The sequence below is a fragment of the Saccopteryx leptura genome, chromosome 1 (genome assembly GCF_036850995.1).
Source record: "Saccopteryx leptura isolate mSacLep1 chromosome 1, mSacLep1_pri_phased_curated, whole genome shotgun sequence".
NCBI classification, from domain to species: Eukaryota; Metazoa; Chordata; class Mammalia; order Chiroptera; family Emballonuridae; genus Saccopteryx; species Saccopteryx leptura.
The window spans coordinates 117,419,159-117,432,664 of record NC_089503.1 but is presented as its reverse complement, the minus strand read 5'-3'; the positions used below and the strand labels follow the sequence as shown (position 1 = coordinate 117,432,664).

General features: G+C 33.2%; 1 protein-coding gene and 1 non-coding gene across 2 annotated transcripts in view; both read right to left on the bottom strand.

Moving 5' to 3' along the window:
• The window catches only part of CDH18 (cadherin 18), a 706,139-nt gene that overhangs the window by 678,030 nt on the left and 14,603 nt on the right, over positions 1 to 13,506 (bottom strand). The gene's annotated exons all lie outside the window — the stretch shown is intronic.
• TRNAS-GCU (transfer RNA serine (anticodon GCU)) lies at positions 5,533 to 5,608 on the bottom strand. Its single transcript has one exon. It is a non-coding gene; the product is annotated as a tRNA-Ser (tRNA).

The following is a 13,506-nucleotide window of genomic DNA, read 5'->3' as shown; positions in this document are numbered from 1 at the left end:
ATAATAATAATAATAATAATAATATAAACATCTTCTACTTATTTATTCTGGTTATCTAAGTAATTCATCTGAACAAAACTTTTTTCTATTGACTGTCATTTAATCCAGGCTGGATGTTATATATTAGAAATCTCTTTCTTGTGACTCCTCAAAGAGAAAGTTATAGAATTAACCAATTTTTTTATTTAAATGATAAAAATCATTATTCAAGAGGAGCCATTTGTCTTTACATAGTGAGCATTTCTAAAACAATGCATATTTTCCATAACTGCTTCTGTTTCAAAATTGCAGAAGTGCGCTCTCAGAGGAGATAAATTGAGGTGTCTTTTTAACTAGGCCCTTATGACTTTTAAATTCTCTAAAATCTAGTTCTGAGTTTGACTATACAAAATTACTTTGGCAGATATTTGCCTCACTCTTGTTTCTAGAAATATAGGTCAAGTGTTTAATCATCAAACAACCTCAGGTATTCAACAGGCTCATATTTTTCATGATAATAGAAAACCTTAGGGTTATTTTGTAGTAGAGCAGGTTACATTATTTCTAGTTTAAATAATTGTGAAATGTTATTCTATTTAGAATATTTGAATTCTTGTTGAGGAGGGGACTCTTATATCTGAATATCTGTATTATTTATTTTTATATTTAAATCAATTTTATAACATGAATATGTTGTTAATTTTTATCGGAGCCTGTACAACTAAGCTTTTCCCTTTTTTATTTTAAGCTTTTTTTTATTACAAAGTCAATTTGTACTGTATAAACTATCATTAATATTGATTTGCTAGTTTACGTTACATATATTCTATACACGACTTTTGGTTAAAACTTTGCTGACATAATGAAATGCATTCTCTTTAATTAAGGAATAAACAATGTTTCTCTTTTTACTGATTTGATGAATGCTTCAAATTATGTTATAAAAGCTTGCCAAACATTTTCCATTGTAAGTTTATTTTTTCTAATTTGCATGAGTATGTTTTGAAACGATTACACAGCATTTACTGAGAAAAATGGCAATGTTTTTTGAATATTCTGTTGTGTCACAAACATTCACTCTACTATATAAATAGATGTTTATATGTATTCTGTCCCCCTAGGATTTCATTCTCACTCTACTCCTTGCTCCCTGCATTCATTCAGCTTCACAATATTTTTCTAGCTATTTCTTAAACTTGCAAAATAAAGTCTCCTTATTAAGAAGTAACCTCTTTATACTAATAAAAAAAAAAAAACCCTTTCCTATTTGGATAGCTTCATCTCTTATTTCTTTCTGATCATTGTTCAAAGGTCACTTCATCAGAGGACTCATCCTTGAAAATATTACTAAAATATGTGCCCATGAAGTCACTGTCTACCTTCTTGCTTTATGTTGTTTTTCATTCACAGCTTATGTCATCACCTCTGACTTAATTGTTTTTCACAACTAGAAGAATATCTTCACTGAAGGAGAACAATATTAACATTGGTGTGTTGTTCACTGTTGTATTCCCAAGCCTAGAAAAGATGTTTGGAATACAGTATACTTATAATATGCATTTGCTGAATAAAAATGCGTGGGTGAATAACCTGCTTTCTGTATTGAAAAATAGTAGATAAAAGAAATGAGATATACATATTATCTCAGCTATAGCCCACTAACATCTTTATCACAACCTAAAACACACAATTTCAAAACACAGAAATAGACACACACGGAGTACTTTCTGGGCTGAAGGAACTCGTAGGTTCACTCCACTATCTAATAGTGGAGAACACAAGATGTTGGAAAGAGCTTGGTATAGGTTTTCCATAAAGAATAGTGAGCAGATAGACTGAAGTTGAGAGCTTGCTTGACTCATGAAGAATGCTGAAGGTGGTAGGTGTTCATTTGAGTTGCCTGTGATACTGAGTAGCAAGGAAGCAGTGGTTCATGTTATGAAAGGAATGAATGAAGTTCCTATGGGCAAAATGGGTGCAGAATACATGGAATGGCCCGAATCACTTTGAAAAGAATTTGCTCAACATGGAAGAGTGTCTGAATTAGATAGAAAATTGATTATTTTAAGTTGGAGTCTAGTGCACTTGGAAATATCTAAAAGTAAGTTGTTATTGCCATAAAGAAATACTTTCATGTGAAAGAAGCCATGGGATCTGTTCATGGTCCTGTTGGGGGAAGTGTCTGTGGTATGGGAAAATTCTGAAGAAAAATGAAGGCATTGAGATATTCTAGATTGAACATGTTCAATAAACTTTATTTATGTATATGTTATGTATCTTGCATCAAAAACATTTGAGTCTAAATTTTTTTTTGAAAAAACCAATAAAAGTAAATGTTAAAGTAAACAGGAAGGCCTACTTATATTATATACCCAATGGCCTTAAAGATATTAAACAAAAAAGGGAAAAAGAGAAAAATCTCATGAAGTTGGACAACAATGTGGTAATTGCTGGAGGAAAGGGGGTTGAGGAGTTATAGAAGGGTATAAGTGGATAAAAGGTGATAGACAGAGATTTGACTTGGGGTTGTGAACATAAAATACAGCGTACAGATGATGTGTTCTAGAATTGTACACCTGAGACCTGTATAGTTTTGTAAACCAGTGTCACTCCAGTCATTGCAGTAAAAAGGGAAATAATAAAAACAAAATAAGAAAGCAAAAATCTGATTCTTAAGAGTATGGTTTTATTTTTATTTTTTTTATTTTTATTTTTTTTCATTTTTCTGAAGCTGGAAACAGGGAGAGACAGTCAGACAGACTCCCGCATGCGCCCGACCGGGATCCACCCGGCACGCCCACCATGGGGCGACGCTCTGCCCACCAGGGGGCGATGCTCTGCCCATCCTGGGCGTCGCCATATTGCGACCAGAGCCACTCTAGTGCCTGGGGCAGAGGCCACAGAGCCATCCCCAGCGCCCGGGCCATCTTTGCTCCAATGGAGCCTTGGCTGCGGGAGGGGAAGAGAGAGACAGAGAGGAAAGCGCGGCGGAGGGGTGGAGAAGCAAATGGGCGCTTCTCCTATGTGCCCTGGCCGGGAATCGAACCCGGGTCCTCCGCACGCTAGGCCGACGCTCTACCGCTGAGCCAACCGGCCAGGGCAAGAGTATGGTTTTAGATTTATACACACTCCTACATAAACTATTTTAAGTGAAAGTGTATTAAGTAGCAGTTGAAATTAGCTTTCACTGTCATGAATAAGAACCAAATTCTATTTGATAATTTAAGTTTCAGTTGTAAAGTGATCTTTGGTGATTATTATAATTAAAAGCAAATGAAGACTATGTTAACTTCACTAATATACTGTTTGATCAAATGAATCACTTGTATATTGATGTGACTTATGCCAAAGATATACTATTTAGTTGTAATGCAATTATAACATTTAGTTCTCGATAGAGTTGATGGAAGACTTTTTAACTGTGAAGACATTATAATTTTAAAGAAAATTGTCAGTTTAAAAACAACAAAGCTCTAAAATTAAACCTAAAATCAGTTTTTATTGTCAGTTTAAAAACAGAAAAAATAGGCCCTGGCTGGTTGGGTCAGTGGTAGAGCATCGGCCTGGCGTGCAGGAGTCCCGGGTTCGATTCCTGGCCAGGGCACACAGAAGAGGCGCCCATCTGCTTCTCCACTCCTCCCCCTCTCCTTCCTGTCTCTCTCTTCCCCTCCTGCAGCCAAGGCTCCACTGGAGCAAAGTTGGCCCAGGAGCTAAGGATGGCTCTATGGCCTCTGCCTCCGGCGCTAGAATGGCTCTGGTGGCAACAGAGCAACACCACAGATGGGCAGAGCATCGCCCCCTGGTGGGCATGCCGGGTGGATCCTGGTCGGGCGCATGTGGGAGTCTGTCTGACTGCCTCCCCATGTCCAACTTCAGCAAAATAAAAAAAAATAAAAAATTAAAAAAAACCCAGAAAAAATAAAGCTCTATAATTAAACATAAATTTACTTAAAAATATTAGATCTTTTCTCATTGTTTAATCTAGACTTTTTAGTAAACTAAGAAATTAATATAAAACATATAATTATTTAAATCTCTTGATATAACTATAGAAAACTATGATTTGTTACAATTTTAGAATTATTTACTAATATATTCTAAAAATAAACTCAAGCTACTGAACTTAATTAATAAATACAGTATGTCAGTAGAAAAGACAGACTTTAGATATGAGTTTTATATAATATACACCTTTAGAGTTGGATAAGCATGTTTTTCTTCTAGAATATATAAAGAATTTGTGATTAAATATATTTAGTGCCTGACCTGTGGTGGCACAGTGGATAAAGCGTCAACCTGGAATGCTGAGGTTGCCGGTTCAAAACCCTGGGCCTGCCCGGTCAAGGCATATATGGAAGTTGATGCTTCCTGCTCCTCCCCCCCTTTCTTTGTCTCTCTCTCTCTTCTCTAAAATGAATAAATAAAAAATTTAAATATATATATATATTTAGTAAGTTTAATTACTAGAAAATGATCTTTCTTAATATGCATTCCTATCTGTCTTTAAATTTTTTAAATCTATTTTATAATAATTTTTCGTAGACTCTACTTCTATAGATGGAAAGAAGAATATAGAAAGATCACAGAATTCATAAGTTTGATGTTACTCCTAAGGCAATTATTTTATTAAGAAACTCACATGGTGAGTATGAATATTTTTATTTTAAAATTATTTTTTATACGCTATGCACCCAAATTTAAATTTATCAAGCAAATATGAATGTTTAAAAATTTATTTGCATTATTAATGGCAATACAATGATATAAAACACATTATACTTATTTTAAGTTTATTTTTAATTTGTTCAGATGACATAGTCCCTCAAACCATACAGGTTTCAAGGGTACACCTCAATATAACACCATCTACACACTGCATTGTGCACCCTTTGCCCCAGGCAAAGTCTCTTTTTGCTGCATTTCCCCCATTCTGCCCTCTTCCCCTACCACCACCCACCATCTCTCTCTGGATGTTGCTACACTGGTGTCTATTTCTGTGTTTTATACATATACGTGTGTGTGTGTGTGTGTGTGTGTGTGTGTGTGTGTATGTGTTGGTTAATCTCTTCACTCATGCATGTTTAATGTTCATTTTTGATACTGAATCAATCTAGAAATATTTGTTAAATAACTAATATGTGAAAGGTACTGAAATATCAAGTTAGTATTTTACACAATTTTAACTCATTCTGAAATGCTTCCCCAACAAACTTATACTATTAGTGGATAGACAAGTTATTTGCTTACTAATTTTTTTGTTGTTCTTGTTGCATTTTTCTGAAGCTGGAAACGGGGAGGCAGTCAGACAGACTCCCGCATGTGCCCGACCGGGATCCACCCGGCATGCCCACCAGGGAGTGATGCTCTGCCCATCTGGGGCGTCGCTCCATCGCGACCGGAGCCATTCTAGCACCTGAGGCAGAGGCCATAGAGCCATCCTCAGTGCCCAGGCCATCTTTGCTCCAATGGAGCCTTGGCTGCGGGAGGGGGAGAGAGAGACAGAGAGGAAGGAGAGGGGGAGGGGTGGAGAAGCAGATGGGCACTTCTCCTGTGTGCCCTGGCCGGGAATCAAACCCGGGACTCCTGCACAGCAGGCTGATGCTCTACCACTGAGCCAACTGGCCAGGGCTATTTGCTTACTAATTTAAAAAATATATACAATACAAATGATACCATATTAAATTATTTGAAGTCTGAAGAGCAGGGTAGTAATAGTATATTTGTGAATACACTGTATGAAAAAATAGTGCAATTATTTCCATCATAGTAAAATTATGCCTTTGACTTTGAGATCTTAGAAGTCTAACTCTCCTTTATTAATAGTCTTAATCCTTTAATGCCACTCTTTCCCCTGAGATACTTCTGGTCACCATTCTTGACTATCTTGTCTAACCATTTATACTATCTCTCCTCTAAATATTCAACCTTCTTCATCACTAACAGTTTGATGGATTCCCTGGAACTTGAGATTTTCCAGGTAAATTCATAAAAATAAGTAAATTCATACAATAAATTGTTTCTTATTGTGCACAATCTCTTTTCTTCCCAAAGAATATTTTATATAAATATTATTTATATAACACATAATTATAACAATTTACTGCCTCAGAAACCATTGAAGTTGTTCTATATAAATATACTACTCAATTCACATCATTCACTTGGTACTTTAAACCTCAATGTCTCCATATTCCCTTCTACCTTGATTCATTGCTCTTCAATGTTCTGTGATGCATCTACTCTCAGTCACTCTTCTAGTTTACCCTTATTATACTTCTCTATACATACACACAAACACACTGTCTTTATTAACCTCCTCTAAGAGCTTTAAACTATTATATGCAAATCACTGGCTAGACATCAGCAATGGTCAAGATCTCACCCATTCTGCTCCTTCCAGTGCAACTCTATTCCTATACATTTATTTCCTAATCTCTAGGCTCAAATCATTTCTCCCTTATACATCAGTTCTCCCTTATCCAAAGCATATATCATAATTAGTGAGATCCAAACCCACTCTAGTCAATATTGTTAACATATTTGTTTTACTTTGTTCGACTCTTTCCTTGCATGACACTTGATATAATCAACAATTTAGTTAAATAGTGTCTACACATCTGAGCTTTCTATTATAATTCTTAAGTCATACAATATCAGAGGGTGCACTTAAAAATTATATTTTCCAATGTCAATTTGGATTTTAAAATTGTGCTGAAATCTTCTATTTTCCTAGACAGCAATCTAATTGTTCTCAAGGTTTATTTCAGCAGATTTCTTTTCTCCACAAATATCTGAATCTATCATGCACTCACAGATGATCAGCCTATGGCCAAGTTCCCATTTAATAAGGACATTAAGTTATTAGGTTCCAAAAATCAACCCACACTCAATGGTGTCTAGCATAATCTTTGTTATCTCCACACCAGAGAAGATATGGATCTTCTCTACTATTTTGAGTTCTTTTCATTTACAGCTCAGAAATCTTTTAAAGAGCAATTATTTTCTTTCTTTACTATGAGTCCAACCCCTCTTCCACTAGCTTTTTCCACTTAATCTTTAAACATATTCAAATCTCTTGTGTTTAACTTACAAGAAAACAGAAAATAGTCTTAATCGTATTTTTCTCTGCATGGATATCACTCTTTATATTTCACTTCTGGTTAACTCCTTAACCCACCACAGTCTGATGAAATATCTTCATTTTCAGCTGATACTGCTTTTCTAAAATCAAGTAATTTCCCTTTGTTAAATCCAGTGTGTATCAAGACACATCTTTCTCAATTCTCTACCATTTATACAGTTGTTGACAGTATGGACCATTCTTTCTGTTTTGAAATAATTAATCCTAGGCTTCAATATCAACAACTGTGTTCTGATTTGTTTTTCTCCTACCTTTTGGTCATTTCTTACTGATATCTTGATTTATCTTTTTGCTAACCCTTTCTCCAGTTGTTGCAAAATAGTACTACCTACCTCTTTCTTGCAGAATATTTCTTTTGGGCTAGAAAATTTTGTCTTCAAAAAAGAAGAGAAATATTTTCTGACTAGTAATTATTTTAATGGCTTTGGCTGCTTTCAAAACCTTTTTCCTGACAACAGTAGGATGAACACATTTTTTTCTCACCAGCTGCACAGTTTCTGATGAAAGACACGTAATGTACTTAGGGGTAGCTTCAGTTAGGTCAGTTTATATGTATGTAGGGTTCCTAGCATACACTGATAACTATCTGATTGACAGTTCATCAATACTTTTTTGTTTCCATTTATGGATGCCTTTGTCATCTCATTTTATTTTCCATATGAGAATGGACTATGAGAGAAAAGAAACCTGGAACGTATTGAAAGGTTACCAAGACTCTGATGTTTTAATTTTATTTACAAGTAGATAAAATCAGGTTGCTAGTTAAAAAGTTAGCCCAGATTTTAGAATCACATTGTTCCTTAAGAGAGAAAAAAAAGGATTGTTATTATTGGATTGCAGACTTCACATAAGCCTCAATTTAATAATCTGTCTCATTGAATATTCTCAATCACCACAAGGTCCTATAACCCTAAAGATATGCACTGATTAGAATAAGTACTTTGGGAAATCTACCCACTAGGCTTTTGCATTTAAGACCAGGGGTTATTTCAGCTAGACAACAAAGTCAGGAACTCAACAATGATTTCTCCATTATTGATACATTTTGGTACCATTAAAAAAATCTTTAATTTTGCTCATTTAATAGATTTTCTTGAAAATAGTCTTTATCTTTAAAATAGCTATTTTTCTACTTCAGTGGCCATATCTAATTTTTTTATCAATAATATACAAAATCATTATTAAATTTGATGGAGTCATCATACTTATCAACAGTTATAATTATAGCATTTTCATTTTAATTCTATAAAAAATTTTGTCTTTTTTTTCCTCTCCAGCTGTCTTTTCTTTGTACTAGTTTGTTTTCTCCCTTAGTTATCTATTATTATTATTATTTTGCATGGATGTGTTTCTAGGCAAGGAGCCCAGATTGACATAATTTTTGTTTGTTTCTTGTACCATGTCACAAGTTTTATTTTGAGAGAAACACTGTAAATTAACAATATGATCACAGTGTTACTGCCATTATTTATTTTCTGTAGAATCCAGAACATTAAGCTATATTATTCATAAAACCTAGCTAAAAAAACGTATAGAGTTTTGTTAGTTTCCAGACATTGCAGGTATAAGCATTTATTATTTTCCTTATATGGTAATTATACTTATTATGTCTTTTAGGAATGTAAAATAGAACTGGTGAGTTTTTATAAATTCATTAGCCAGGGAAGACTTTTATAATTTGTTTGTATAATAGTCCATCCATTAGGAATATTACTTACCATTTACATCTTTGCTAATTGTGCATAAGAGAAAGCCTTTTGTGGATCAGAGACATGGTTGTATATTATCCTTAAGGTATTGAAGAACTTAAGAGAAATTGATTTGAAGAGTCTGGGCCTGTAAGTTACTAATAATACTTTAAAATAGATTCTCTAAATCAAATGTTCTCTATTCCTTTGACATTCAACCCCAAAGTGATCTGTTATCTCTATTTTAGAGACTAGAGAGTCTGGGCTCTATAATGTAGAGATTTATTGCTATCTATATCATCTGGTTGGTTATAAACAAAAATAAATGCTAGTTTTCCATTGATGATTGATGACCATCTTGTTAAACCTAGTATCTACTTAGCAATCACTAGATCTTTCTTGGTATGATCAAATATCTTACAGATGCATTCATTTCATATGAATGAATTGTTATTATTATATTTTTGATACTATATTTTAACTGTATAATATCTGACTCTTCAGGTTTATTCAATTTAATAAATTGATTTTGATTGTTCAAAGTTTTGGGATTGGTAGTCCTATTTTCCATTAAACACTGTTGATCAGGAAACCAGCATAGCAAAGTTGTTGTTTTTTTAATTTATCTCATTTCTTTCATTAAATATAAATATGTATGTATATAACTAGAGAGTATTACCAGCATAAAGTGTTGTTAGAAAATTATCTTGATGTTACAAATGTGATAAAAATATATACAGACAAGGAAAAGGGAGATAGAAAATATATGGGTGTTAAAACATTGTCAATCGTGTGAAATAATTCTTCAATGCACTTAGCAAGAGATTCATAGCACAGGGCCTAACAAGTAATTAGGGTTTGTACTCAGGTTGTTTCTTGGCATTGGTAGGCATGATAATGAGTTCCATTCCTTCATGTAATTTGTTGAAATATCTTTATATATAAACTATCACCTGTACATAAAACTTAAAATCAAAATGGTATGATTGTATAATAAGTGATAAATTTTAAATCAAGTAACTTTATAAATTGAACTTTAGGAGATTTAGTTCCCCCTAGTGGTAACTGATCAAAATTCAAAGAAATTCTTGAAGGGCTCAATTAAAGGTTCAAGATACCTTAGAAATCACTTAATGATCACATCAACTCACACATTTTGAAACAAGTCTTAGGGACATTATGAGAAGAGTAAACAGTTGCATTATAGCAATGAAAATTTTTCTGGTTTCCAGATAATGTTTATTAGGAATAAATTAAAATATGTTGATTTTTTTATTTTTTGTTTATTTCCGATTAAGTCAATAGAACATGATCAGCTTTCTAATATTAATATATTTATGACTATATTATATATAAAACATCAATAATAGGAATATCAGTAATTTTAAGCCACATTAATAGATATCTAATGCTATAAAACAATGGGGGCACTGGAATGGATAGAGTAAAATAATAATGTCAGCTTAATATAAAACAATACTAACTCTTCAAAAAATTTGTTTTGTCAAATATGAATACAAGAAATTCATTGTCATTAAGACTAAATAGCAAAACAAAGCAATTTTAATTGATTTTTTAAAAAATACTTGAGTCGTGTCTCCTTTTTTTGAATAAAGAAGTTTTTGTTGGTGCCCTTTGCTTGCAGACTGAACCTAGAATAAGAAGGCAACTTGAAGACTGATTTAATAATTTTTCTTACTGTCAAAATGAGCTGTATGTTTTATTAGTTTATGAACTTAAATCCTTATAAAATAGATTATTAAAGAGAATAAGTTAAACCTTTATATTTGAAATAAATATGTTACAGATGTAACTGTAACTGATATATTAAAATAAGAAAACAGTCAATGTTTAGTTAACTTATTAAATTATAGTTATAAGTTTTGTTAAAATGTCATTAGTTATTTTTCATTAATTTAGATGTGTACCCATAATTATTTTGAAGTTGTCTATATTTTTTAGCAATTTCAACAGTTATGAGCCTATTTTTGTTTTTACCGTTAACACTCTATTTCTGTTTATAATAATTATTTTACCTAATAGAATGTATTTTGCTTTTCTCTTGTTTATAAGTGCTATATTGAGACAAAGACACACCACACTGATACATTTTATAGGGATATGAAAAGTAAAATTTTTATAAAGAAAAGATAGCAAAAATAAAACCACTATTTCCACCTTTTATTTGTGTAATTGAACAGTAATCTTCAGCTACCTGTGCTGCATTAAATAAATTATTCACTCTGAGGAAAATAAAAGACTTTGGTCGGGGCATATGAGGCTACTATATATTTATAACTTAACTTTGAAAGGAACTTGTATTTTAACTTAAGAAGGTCATATTTTACAGCTGTCCAATAACCAATCTGAGTCTTCAGTAAAAATGAATATATATCTTATAAAAATAGGTAAAAAATATAACAAATTGAAATCAAGTTAGTCAACTTGACATTAAAAAATCATCAAGTTCATCAATATCTCTATTCTTTCTGAGACATAAAACATTTACCTGGATCATCCTTACTAATGGATGATCTGAGTTTCATTCTCTCAAAATTCAGATGTAAGAGCACTAACCCACAATGTGATGCTTTTTTTGGAAACAGAATCTTTGGGAGGTAGTTATGGTTAAATGAGGTAAATCAGGTAGAAAACTGAAGATGAGATTAGTGTCCTATAAGTGATATCGGAGAGTGTGCCCTCTCTCCTTCTCCCTGCCATGTGAGAACACAACAGGAGGTGGCATCTTAAAGTTTGTAAGAAAGCCTTCACCAGAAACTAACCATAGAAGTTTCTCGATCTTGGACTTCTAAACTTTAAAAAACTGTGAAAAAATCAATTTCTGTTGAACTACCCTGTCTATGGTAGTTTGTTCTGACAGGTCAAGATAAAACATTAGTTCTTCACATTATATCATCTAATATTTTAACTCTGTCTAGTTTCCTCATCGGTGTGTTTATAATAGTTTGTATAGACACACACACACACTTAATAGTAATATACATTTACTGTTATTTGGTCAAATATACTCATATGTATGATAATTTTATAAGCTATGCTTATTTACAGGTTAATCTCCTTGTATGTTGAAGTGTTTTGCTCTGTTTCAATTTTTTAAATATTTTTTTTAGTAATTATACACAGCAAAAGTCTGTATTTGTTTAAAATTTTAATTCTATCATTTTATTGGTATTTTAGCTGGTTAAATATTCTATATTGACAGATATTGTCCACCAGTATATTAAATCACCATCCATTATCTTGTTTTCACCTTATTCTAAGAAATTTATCATTCTTTATATGTAATGACTTTATTTTCTGCTTGTTTTAAATAACTTATTTATTGTCTGATTTTTTGATATAGTTTTACAAAGTAAATTTAGAAATGGATTTGTTTTCTTTATTCTAGTCATATTTAAAATTCTACCATTTTGGTATTGTGGGGCTTTTTCAGTTTTGTTTTTTTCTGCTGTTAAAAAATTTTTAGTGGTGTAAATTATAAATTAATTCTTATTTACTCCTGAATCTTTATCATCAGAGTGCAATTTTTTAGCATTCCCTATCAAAACATGACATATACTTTTACCTCTGCTTAAATCAGATCTAGGTTAGAATGTCTTCAGTCTATGGAATATGGTAGAAGTAATATCATTTCAGATTTGACCTAGGCAATAAAAATCTTTGAGCATATCTCTCTCTCCTTCTCTCTTTGTCTTTCCTTTTGTATGTATGTATACACCATGAGAATAAGCCTGTCATTCTACAACAGGATAAGAGAAAACATGAAGCAGTAAAGAGTCATAGCTGAGGCAATTTCACACCAGCCAGCTCCCAGCTAGCCCATGAGCTGACCACACTTGTATAAATAAATGAGCTCAGAATAAGTAAGACAATCCAGGCTCCAGTAAGTAAGATCATCTTTCTTAAACACCTATATTAAATCCTCATTCATTTTCTTTTTGAATGTTTTCTCTCACATTTTTTCTAATACCTCCTTTGACACTCCTATTCATTATAATTTATACATATTCATCCAGTTCTCTATTCTTAACCAGTTTTTCAAACTGCCCATTATTTTGTTTCTAAATGATATATTCTATTCAGTGTAATTTATTGTACCTATGTTTGTTTGTTTTTTCTGAAGCTGGAAACAGGGATGCAGTCAGACAGACTCCCGCATGCACCCGAATGGGATCCACAGGGCATGCCCACCAGGGGGCGATGCTCTGCCCATCTGAGGCGTTGCTCTGTTGCAACCAGAGCCATTCTAGCACCTGAGACAGAGGCCATGGAGCCATCCTCAGTGCCTGGGCCAACTTTGCTCCAATGGAGCCTTGGCTACAGGAAGGGAAGAGAGAGACAGAGAGGAAGGAGAGGGGGAGGGGTGGAGTAGCAGATCGGCACTTCTCCTGTGTGCCCTGGCCGGGAATTGAACCCAGGACTCCTGCACACCAGGCCGACACTCTACCACTGAGCCAACCAGCCAGGGCCTGTACCTATGTTCTTGATTATGAAGTCCCATGTAAGCTATGTTTAATAAAATATTTCTTCAAGTGACTTTTTATTATTCTTTATGTAAACTCAACATTATAAAACTAAAACAAAAACAAACCTACTAAAATCTCCTAAAAAAACAAACAAAAAATTAAAGTAAAAAAAAAAATGAACCCAGAATGGCAAAATCTAAGCCATAGGGCC